This window comes from Lytechinus variegatus, chromosome 1, assembly GCF_018143015.1.
Source record: "Lytechinus variegatus isolate NC3 chromosome 1, Lvar_3.0, whole genome shotgun sequence".
NCBI lineage: Eukaryota > Metazoa > Echinodermata > Echinoidea > Temnopleuroida > Toxopneustidae > Lytechinus > Lytechinus variegatus.
The window spans coordinates 230,186-241,883 of record NC_054740.1 but is presented as its reverse complement, the minus strand read 5'-3'; the positions used below and the strand labels follow the sequence as shown (position 1 = coordinate 241,883).

Genomic DNA, 11,698 nt, shown 5'->3' with positions numbered 1-11,698 from the left:
CACCTCAAATTTCAAAGCTGCAATACGTTAAAGAAAAAAGTCCTCAAATTTGGTGTCATTTATTTCTGTGCACCTCAGAATAATGGTGCTAAACATCAGTCCAATGGGGTTAATGACACTCCAGACACTGTCTACGTGGGTGCCCAAATCTGACAAAATTAGTGTGTTTTATAAACAAGCTGCACCCTGAGGACAAATTTCTCATTTTATATGAATTCTTTGTCACAGGAAAGACACCAAGAAGGTTGAAATTATTTGAAAAATGTTGGAAATATATATAAAGTATTGATGATTATTGAATTATTTATTCCAAACATCAATATTTTACCCCTCTATAGTACACCTTAATACCTGTATCTATATTTAAGAAATAATCTTTAGCTTGCCAGTAATATCTTCACCAAGTGGCCATATAGAGGTTTATACCAGCAGATGTTGAAGAATTGATAGACTTACTTTTTTTGGGTGGTTGCAAGTGCATGGCCCGTGAAGTATACTGAAAGAGATAAGTAAAAAAAATTAAATATTTTTTCCAAATCCAATACCAATAACAAGATGATGTCATATCTTTACTTTTCTGTACCTGCACATACAGAGTTAATTTTTTTTTCATTTTTCCTATTTTTTACACACAATGGGAATACTATGCCCTCAAACCTGAATATGCTACTACTATTTTACATATACTATTGGTACAACAGAGCAACTTTTTCACTTTTCCACTGAAAATAAAAATTGGTGTCATTTCTGTGTACTTAAGATATGGAAAATAGTGAGGGTACACGACATCATCAGCTAAACAAATATTCATATCAACTGATCAAGAACTGTTCTGTGAATGAAATGTAAAATTTCGAAAGTTCATAACTTTATTTTTCATCAATTTTTAATTATGTGCTTGTAATAAGTTACTATTTTTCAAAAATCAATTAAGCTTTTGTTTGAACTTGGCCTTTTACAAATTTGATTCATCCTGCAATTGTTGACCTTATTTATTCCACTGCAGCATCATTAAAACCATATACATATAACGATCATGGTAACATTTTACAGAAAATTATAAAATAATAAACAGAAATTGCTATTCCCACTATGAGTGTGAAACAGCAGGACTCTCAGCAAGCTGGTTGTGATGTCACTGGAGAACAGTGTGTGCCTGACTCAATTGACAATACATGCACATCAGTCTGAGATTTTCCTATTTCATAGGTGTTGATCCCATGGGGTGGGGATGTTGGGGATATACATGTATGGATGGGGATGCCCTACATGTATGCATTCATCCCCCCCCCCCCCCACCAAAACAAAAAATTCAAGATCATATAATTAAAAAAATACTGCATTTTTTTTATAAATCTGTCAATTTTATGAAAATAGATACAAGAAATGGCAATTTTCAATGTAAAAACAAAATTCCGAAGCTCGATTTGTCCACTCACTCGCACAACTCTTTTTAGTTGCAAAAAGTTATTATAAGTGATAATGTAAGCTCTTGCAGAAAGGAATGTACACATTTATATTGTGCATTTAGTGATCAACTGCACAATAGCAGAGAATTGTACATCGATAACTTTATGAAACTGTGTAGGGGAAGGCGGGGTAAGTTGTGACAGTTTTTGCTTTTTGCATGTTAGAATTGATATGATTAATAATCTTGTCGAAATAAGTACGTTGCCTTGAAATTTAATTCTTTAATTTAATATTTTCCACCTATATATAAAACTTTCTATCCCCACACTGAAAGTCATCGTGACCTTTGAAAAAAACGATGTCAAATGGCTCAACTTGCCCCATATATGGGGTAAGTTTGAGCCACCTTCTGGGGTAAGTTGAGCCACAAAAACTATGTACAAATGTATGGGGGAGAACCAGCATGTCAATTTTTTGTTTAAAGTCTTTTCACTTGCTAATTCTCTATAAATACTAACATCCTGTAAAAGGAAAGAGCAGTCATGTAAATTTGCTCCTTTCAGCCTGCATTTCAATCGATTTTTATGGTTTGTTTGTTTTTTAAGATACATTACCATAGGAATTACCATGGCTCAACTTGCCCCATGCTGTTTGGCTCAACTTACCCCAGTCCGAACTTAGTGCGATAATTTTGTATCCACACATTCATTATGCATCCATCATATAAAAGACTATGACAAGAATGAAGATCCATACCTGGACTAATAATGTTGTTATCATGTCTTTATTATATACACAACAAAAAAAGTAAGTCCCACCTAAACAAACATCAATAATTTCCGAACCAATGCGAGTTTTTGATATAATTTTACATGAACGTGTAGGTAATTTTATAAGCTACCTTCTGAGTAAATATTGTGGACGTATCTTACGTCATGCTTCAGTGAGCACCGTCAGAAGGCAAAAATGTCACTTTTCAAAAGTCACAAGCAAAATATTGTGACTTTGATTCCATTTTATTAGAACTAATTCCACATTCTCATCATGAAAAATAGTCAGAAGGCTTGTAAAAGGTACTTTCTAAAAGACAATACAACTTTTTAAGCTAAATTTCACGGTTGAATAAACTCAAGTCTAAATTTGCTATACGTTGTATTTTTACATATTCCTAACAATAAAAATGCTAGAATATAACGAAAGTTATTTTGGGGAAGACTATCTTCAACAATATTCATCGTTTCACGGTTCAATGAACATTTATTGGAAACAAAAAATGCGATTTTCAAATATCGTAGGCAAGTACTGCTTCATTTTGGTAACTGAAAATGATCTTTTCTCAACTTTTTTGTTATGTTCATGACCAATTAACATGCTTCAATGATTCAAAGGTGTCAAATTAAACATTTACGCTTGAATGAACATGTGGAATGTGATTAGCTCTTTTTTACGTTATTGGGAAAAATGCAGTTTGTAACAACGGATATCTGCCACAAAACTCCTTGTACAGTTCATTTGATTTGATTTTTATGAAAATCCCGATGTTTAATACATCAGTGAGCACACAATATTCGAAAATTATGCAAATGAGAAGAAAGTTCAAGGCCTTGGCCCCACTCTGTACCGTATCGAATGGTTATTTTGGTGTGCGCACCTTTTGGATAGTGTTCCTCTGAAGCCATGTGAGAAGTTTCATGAAATAACTGTTAGCATAAGTAACAAAAACCGTCCATGAAACAAACCCTCATTTCATATCTGTTAAAATTTTGACTTCCTCTCTCATAGACTTGTGTACATTATGGGTGCATATGTTTAAGCATATGAACTCCTTATTCAATATGGTGGAACTTTTCTTCAAGGCTGTCTTTAGCAATGTCGTTTGGCAGTAATGTTTATCAACCTTTGGGCAGAATTCTGTGCGAAAATGAAATCGATTTGTTTGGTTATGGATGAGTGAGCACGCATCAAAGTGGGAAAATTGGTATTTTCAATGTCACAGACTCATTTTAAAGGGTAATAAAGTGAGTATTGGGGGCAAATTTGGTTTCAAATGTGTCTTTAATTGCTATTGTTTTTATCATCTATCAGTTCTATCACCAAACACTTTCCGAACTTTAACCATTTTCATGGTTGAGCGAGCACATTCGAAAACTTAGGAATGAATACTCTATACTGCATAAATGTATTCTTTTCCTAACAATTTATCAGGATCAGTTGAATGTATGGACAGATCAGTGGTGGATCCAGAATTTTAAATGGGGGAGGGGCCTATAATCGGGGGAGCCATCAACATTTTTAAATTTTAACATGATCTAACAAGTTGTAGAAGATACTACCCCCCCCCAAAAAAAAAAAAACCCTATGATGATACGTCACAATACAGGTGCCACAGAGCAGTTTTCAAAGTGTGTGGGGGTCTGACCATGCCAAAAATCACAATCTTATTACATTTTTGCACTTGCTTATGGAAAAAAGTGGGGGGCTGAAGCCCCCCAGCCCCCCCCCCCCCCCCCGCTTCCGCGGCCCCTGCAATACATCGTGCTCACTCAACCATGAACATACGATATCAAAATTTGGTCTGAAGTGGTTAAATGATGGATAGTAAAACAGCATAACACCATAAAATTCACCTTAAAACAATTTTTGCCCGATTTTTTTATTTGCACAATCTGAAAAACGACACTTGTGACTTTAAAAAATTGTCATTTTTAATTCAATCTTTAATTACTCATGCATGACTCGAGCGATCGATCTCATTTTTCCCTAGGAGTTGCTTAATGAGTGTAGAAAACCACCCGTGAAATATCATATCTAAAAATAATTTGGTTCAAAAGTTACAGCAATTTGATGTAGGGGGGACTTACTTTTTTTGTTGTGTATATTTAAAGACGTGTGTGTTTATAAAGCACTTATCTATTTCACACTCTTTTTTACTTTTTTGGCTGAAATTCATATTTTTCCCTCTAAAAAACTACTTTTTCTTTTAAAGCTGGAAACAATGTGGTGGGGTTAGGGGTTATGCTATGGGTCATCAATACATGACACCACCACAATGTCTGACTCATTCATTATTGGCCTGGGGCTGGTGGCTCAACTTGCCCCTATGCTCAACTTACCCCGCCTTCCCCTATAGATTCTTTCAAGAAAGACATACAAAACTAATGCCGTGTTTATGCTTCCACTTTTCAGGCCAGAATCAGTGCTTCCATTATAGTCCAAAACACGGTTGCATCCATGCTTACTTTCATTCAAACGACGTTTACAAACGCACCTTTTTGTGACTTTACTATCAGCGTTTTGAAACGTCGTTTGACCAGAATCAGGCTTTTTGGGGAAGTATAAAGAGAACCAAGTTTGTAAACGTGTTAAAATGACGTCATTTGGTACATGCTTCCGATGAGACGAAAATCTGCGGGCAAATACAGTCGCATTACTCTATGGTCGCAAGTTAGCTCCACGGAATAACCTCTCATCTCCCTTTTTACATCTGCATACATGTGATAATTGATTTAAGTACTATGACTATACTCTTCAAATTTGACATCACAAAGAATGTTGAGGGATTTACAAAAAAATAACCTGGAACATGAGTTACGTCCCTGGTTATGAGGAGAGACATCGCTAGATGCCCTAGTACCATAAACAAATAGATGTTTTATTACTTCATTATGTATACTTTAATATTCTTTTCTTACTATTATCCTCACGGCCTCACCATGGTGGAATAAAAATGGCTAGGTCAAGTAGCTCCATACAATGACTAAAATATCAGAAATTGTTCGATGTTTAAATAACAGTCGACGTACGTATACCTTCCCCATTATAAAACACTCGGAAAAAAAAAACTTTCGAAAAAAAAAATGACCTCGCTTTCATACTCAACGAAAATTACGATGCGAAACAGCTGCAGCTGGAGTTTGTGATTTCGCTTCTGAAAAGTTAAGCATAAACAGCACTCCCAGAACAATGTTTACGATTGGAAAATGAAAAATACCATATATCTACACGTATGCCAGCAAAAGGTGTTGCTTCTATGCACCATAGAGATAGTACTTAGAACCCTGTGTTAACATGTAATTTAAAATATTTCCCGAATTGCGCAAAAGGTATGGAAATCTCAATTTCAAAATGTTGACTTTTTAAAATACGATTAATTTAAAAATCTGATTTCACAGCAACAGAGCGCGCCAAACTTATAGTTCGTGAAAACGGTGACAATTTGATGTAGCTAACTGATAATAAGTAACTCCGATATTCGAGAGTTGTAAAACAATTTCTGAGCCATGAATATAACAAACATCTTTTGAGGAACTTGCTCGCTTGTTCACACATGCAAATTGTCCTAATAATCATCTCAAAATTGTAGGATATCTGAAAATATAAAATTAAAGCAGTTCATGCAGACATATGAAGTTAAATGAATGATGCAATGAAGAAAAGTAATTTCAATTAATTTTTCACCTCATACCAAAACTATCTTGTGGCTTTAAGAAAACATTGTTACGCCAAAAGGGCACCATTAGTGTACAAAATCTATGACAATGAGGGCATTTTGGCATAACAGTGAAACATGCAACTTACATGTACAACACAGATTTTTTTTTCTTTTTCCTTTTTTTGGCTAATACCCTTTTTACACAGGCTAAAATTTCCTTAACCCCGTACTATAGGTGGGGCTAAATGGCAATTTAGCCCCACCTATAGTACGGGGTTAAGCTTAGCCCACTTTCTTTTTACACAGCATTTTTGCAAAGTGGGCTAACCCCACCTATAGTACGGGATTATTTGACCCTGCAAAAAAGCAGGGTTATCCCACCAATTGCGGTGCTAAGAGCAACAGTACGGGGTTAAGATCGCATACAAAATGCAAAGTGGGCTAGAAGCTTAACCCCGTACTATAGGTGGGGATAAACGGCAATTTGGCCCCACCTATAGTACGGGGTTAAGGAAATTGTAGCGTGTAAAAAGTGTACGAGTGAAGAACTTGTACTACGAATGATCGACATAAACCACTAGTCCGGGGTTAGCGAGTTTCGTGTGTGAAAAGCAAGCATTCCTTATCCGGGGTTAGCAATAACAATTTGGCATGTGTGAAAAGGAAAAAAAATAGTACGGGGTTAAGGATAGTACGGGGTTAGCGATAGTCCGGGGTTAAGAAAATCCTGTGTAAAACGGGCATAAGTGTATCAACAATTTACCCGAAAGAGACGACTGTGCTCTTGCAGTGATGCTTGCCTGTAAGTGAAAAAAAATATATAGGAAGGATATCATGGACCCTACTGGATATATATATAGTGAAACTGCAATTCAACATTTCATATATCAGTGTTAGTGCTGACCTCTGACCTAGTGACCCGAAAATCTAACTAGACCACGAACAAACAAACAGTTTGTTAGCTTGTGCACATGATAAATATCCTTAAAAATCTGGGCATGGTGACCAAGTAAATAAGTCATTTTCATTTTTATACAACTAAAAAAAATCAATCAGATGCTTATTATTTTTATCCATTGATTAAATCATACACACATTTTCTTTGCTGCTTCTGGAGCTAAAAACCCCACAACAGTTTTTATTTGAAAATCATTTTTGATTGCAGGGGGCCAGTTAAGGTTTTGTTTTCTTAACATTTAAAATACAGCACTATACAGGATCAGATATGCAAAACGGAATCAAGCCACATGTTGAACACATAGGGCAGCATCACAAAAAATAAATAAGTGTATTTCCAAACCAAATAAAACAAAATCATCAACAAATGGGAGAGTTACAAACAACTGTGCACACAAACATACCACTGTACCCTTTCACCATTATCTACAAAAACAACAGAACAAAACTATTACCGAGATCAAAACCGTCAAGTCAGGAATTATTTCAATTTCCATTATTACATTTTCATTCAAAATATGTACTTGTAACATAATTTAAATAATTTTACAAATTTTTACAGTTTGAATTTATGACCAAATACATAATTACTAAAAAAAATATGAAAATCCATTGTATAAATTTATTAAGGGGAATCCAACCCAAATAAAAACTTGTTTTTGTAAGAAAAAGAAAAATCAGACAAGTTGATAGGTGACAGTTTGAACAATATTGGACAAATAACAAGAAAGTTATGAATTTTAAAAAGTTGTAAATATTGGTAATCACTATACCTACATGTATGGAGACTTCAAATTGGCCGCCTATGTGATGTCATAGTGATGTAAGGTAAGGACTACTCTTCCATGTACTTCAATACATATTATGGCTAAAATGTCATTTTCCCCAAAAGTTTTATTTCAAATTGTATTTTTCTTTCATGAGGACATTAAACAATACATGTATACTACCTGGGTTATATTTAGATTACTGCCCCAGGGGAATGGGTAATTAGGGGAAAACCACAAATCCCTGATAATAAAGTACATGGCCTATGGGAAAGTTGTCCTTGCCCCTTGTCATAATTTACTTACCCAGTTGCCAATTTGATATCTACATGGTATTAGTGATCTCAATTGTAAAGCAGCTATAACTTTCTTATTGCTTGTCCGATTTATTTCAAACTTTCACCATTCTGTTTAATTCATTTTTCTCCTTCCCAACACAACATTCTATGGCCAAGGCTGGATTCCCCTTTAAACCATTGAAAATTGAGTTTTTACTGTTAAAAGCAGGTATAGATTACAGTCCACCCAAACAAATTCAGATTAAAAGATTGAAAAAATCCTGAACAAATGAATAATCACAAAATGTTGACTTAAAAGAAGTGACAAAAAAATAAACAAATGAGGTAAAAAAAGAATACATTTTCAAGGAGAAAAAAGAAAAGACTATAAAACAGACTTTTGCACAACTTAAACGGCAATCCTTAATACATCAGGAAACACTACGCCAATAAGACGAATAGGAGAAGAGAAGAGAAAGAGTTGAGAGTAAAAGGTATTGGGTCAAAAACCATGCACACAGCGCGCATAGTATTTGACCCAATACTCTTTACTCGACACTGGGAGCAAAGAATGGGATTTTATTAAACTATTGAAATATTAAAGGTTTTCCAGGCCAATTTCATCAAAACATCATCCATTTTTGTTTATCGGGTGATTAAAGCAATGGAATGACCTTAGTCAAACTATTTTATATTCAGTTCTTCAAATTCATTTTTAGGCACCCAAATTAATGGTTAAAAATATAAATTTTGGATATAAACATTCAAGTTCGTGTTTGGGTATGAATTTCCCAATTAGTGCATTCAAATTAATGTGATGGGTGCAGTAACTTAAAAGCACTTTAATTTTGTTTTCAAGCTATCAATTTTCACAATTGAGCATTACACAATACATGTACGTAAAAGTAATTTTGTCCATTTAATCACAGAATGTGATTTTTCCTTTATAATTTTCCTTCCATCGTCAACATGATTATCATTCTTTCTTCAAGATCTTTCTTTTGCTCAGCATTTCATGTGATAGATCCTTCTTTCGATCATCATTATCATGCTTTGTAATCTTAATTTTATGTTTATTTTCATCATGCTTAAAGGGGAATCCAACCCAAATAAAAACTTGTTTTTATAAGGAAAAGAAAAATCAGACAAGTTGATAGGTGAAAGTTTGAACAATACTGGACAAACAACAAGAAAGTTATGAATTTTTAAAAGTTGTAAATATTGGTAATCACTATACCCATGGAGACTTCAAATTGGCCGCATATGGGATGTCATAGTGATGTAAGGCAAGGACTACTCTTCCATGTACTCCAATACATATTATGGCTAAAATGTCATTTTTCCCAAAAGTTTTATTTCAAATTATATTTTTCTTTCATGAGGACATTAAACAATACATGTATACTACCTGGGTTATATTTAGATTACTGCCCCAGGGGAATGGGTACTTAGGAGAAAACCACAAATCCCTGATAATAAAGTACATGGCCTATGGGAAAGTTGTCCTTGCCCCTTGTCATAATTTACTTACACAGTTGCCAATTTGAAATCTACTTAGTATTAGTGATCTCAATTTGAAAGCAGCTATAACTTTCTCATTGCTTGTCCGATTTCTTTCAAACTTTCACCATTCTGTTTAATTTATTTTTCTCCTTCCCAACATAACATTTTATGGCCAAGGCTGGATTCCCCTTTAAAGGGGATGTCCTGGCCAGGAAAAAGACAGAGAAAAGAAGAATAGAATAACAAAAATTATGATAATCTGGTAAGAAAGAAGGAAGATACAATATTTCAAAATTACACATTTTCTCGGAAAACATTTCTTGACCAGTCCTATGAATATTCAAATGAGTGAGTTGGTGATTTCATCCCCTCACAATTTGTCATATACCTTAAATAAAATGTTGAATATTTCCAATTCTTGGCAGTTTCAGGTGAAAGCATATCCAAGTATTATGATATGTCAGAATAAACATTATTTCTCATTTACATGTATAGGGTGAATAGAAGAGAAGTTTTACCGTCTAACACCTGAATATGAGATTTTAGTAATTTTTTTAACTGAAATGTTAAGATAATTGTGAGGGAATGACATCAACACCCTCATTACAATATTCATAAGGACTGGCCAAGAAATATTTTCTGAGAAAATGTGAAATTAAAAAACTGTCATAATCTTCCCTATTTCTTGTCTGATTCTCAGGATTTTTGCATCATTAGGTAAGGGAAAATTTTTTTCTCTACTCTTAAATTATTGTGGCCCGGACTTGCTCTTTCAAGGTAGGATATCCCATTTGCAAGTGGCGGCAAAACTTCACCAAAATTCTTCTTGAGAAGGCTTCTGAACTAAGAACAACACCTATTAATTTTTACCTGTCACTAATAGGTGCAGAAATGTATCCTAGATTTTCCCTAGTTTTACTTTATACTGAATTTTGCAATGCCCCATCACAAATCGTTTTTCATAAATGAAATTTTTATTACACCAGCTTACATATATTTATTTGCATAGCAGTACTCTATTGGTCTTTAATTCAAACTGCCAAAAAGTTCAAGCAAAGTGAGATTTTAGGCCTTATAATAGGATCCCCTTACCTTTAACATAGATCTATATTTTCATCATGATTATCATGTTGTTTTTGAGATCTTCTTTTTCATCATTATGTGTGAGCCACATAAGTCTGAAGTTATATACATGTACGTCTCTTGATTAAAAAAAAGAGATCTTTGTACAGTGTAATATAACATTCAATTTGAATACAGTACAAGTAATCATATTTTCAATGGAGACTTTACAGATTTGAATTTAAATGCTCATTTTATGAACTTGTTTGCCAATACATGAATTTGAATATTCCAAATGGGCTGGGAATAGGTGAGAGGACTGACAGACGAAGTTGAATACAGAAACCATTGCCGAAAATGCATGCTGCATGCCATTCAATGAATAAAAATGCTAAAACACGAAATTTGAACCAACAATAATTTTGAATGACGATTTTTCAAAGCATGAGCATATTTGATGAAAATGAATGTTCTAATAGAAAATTGAATGACAGGTGAGAGACTAAGTTGAATAACCATTGCTGAAAATACATGCTCATGCGCATTCATGTTGCCACATTAGTTAATTTGAACAACCAACAATGATTTTGAATGACGATATTTCGAGGCACTGGAGCGTATTTGACAAAATTGTATGAAAATGAATGTTCTAATAAGAAATTGAAAGACAGGTGACAGACAAAGTTGAATAACAATTGTCAAAAATGCATGCCGCATGCGCATTCAATGAATTAGAATGCGCAAATACGAAATTTGCTGCCACATTAGATAATTTCAACAACTAACGAAAAATTTGGAATGACGAAATATCTAAGCATGAGCGTACGTATTTGAGAAAAATGGATGTTCTAATAAGCAACTTAATAACAAAACATAGAAATTGGAGAGAAAAACCTATAATTGCCTACCTTTGAGACGATGATGGAACTGAAGATGCATTATTGCTGGATATGAAAGAAAAAACAGAGGTTTTGATCTCTTTTTAGTCATTTAATTTACTCCGAGTATGTTACACACACCTATTAAAGATTTCATTGTCTAACCAGGGCTAACTTGAAAGAACATGCTAGCCCACACACTCAGATCTACATGTAAGTACACCTAATTTGACCCCCTATTGTACAACAATAATTTAAAAGCCCCAGCAAGTTGGTTTAGTGTACATGGACATGTTACTGCCTAGTTTATGGCTAGTGTTGCACAACTAGGTTGCCAAAAGTCGAGTCACAACCACCATCAGAGAGTCACAACTCCAACACCATGAATGAAAGAGATGACTTTTTAATTTT

At 34.2% G+C, this 11,698-nt stretch overlaps 1 long non-coding RNA gene across 1 annotated transcript; it reads right to left on the bottom strand.

Annotated features, from left to right (window-relative positions):
• Positions 1-461: 461 nt before the first annotated feature.
• On the bottom strand, positions 462-11,418 carry LOC121405749. Its single transcript, XR_005968687.1, has 3 exons — positions 11,318-11,418; positions 6,606-6,642; positions 462-496 (listed from the first exon to the last, which is right to left on the bottom strand). It is a non-coding gene; the product is annotated as an uncharacterized LOC121405749 (long non-coding RNA).
• Positions 11,419-11,698: the final 280 nt, after the last annotated feature.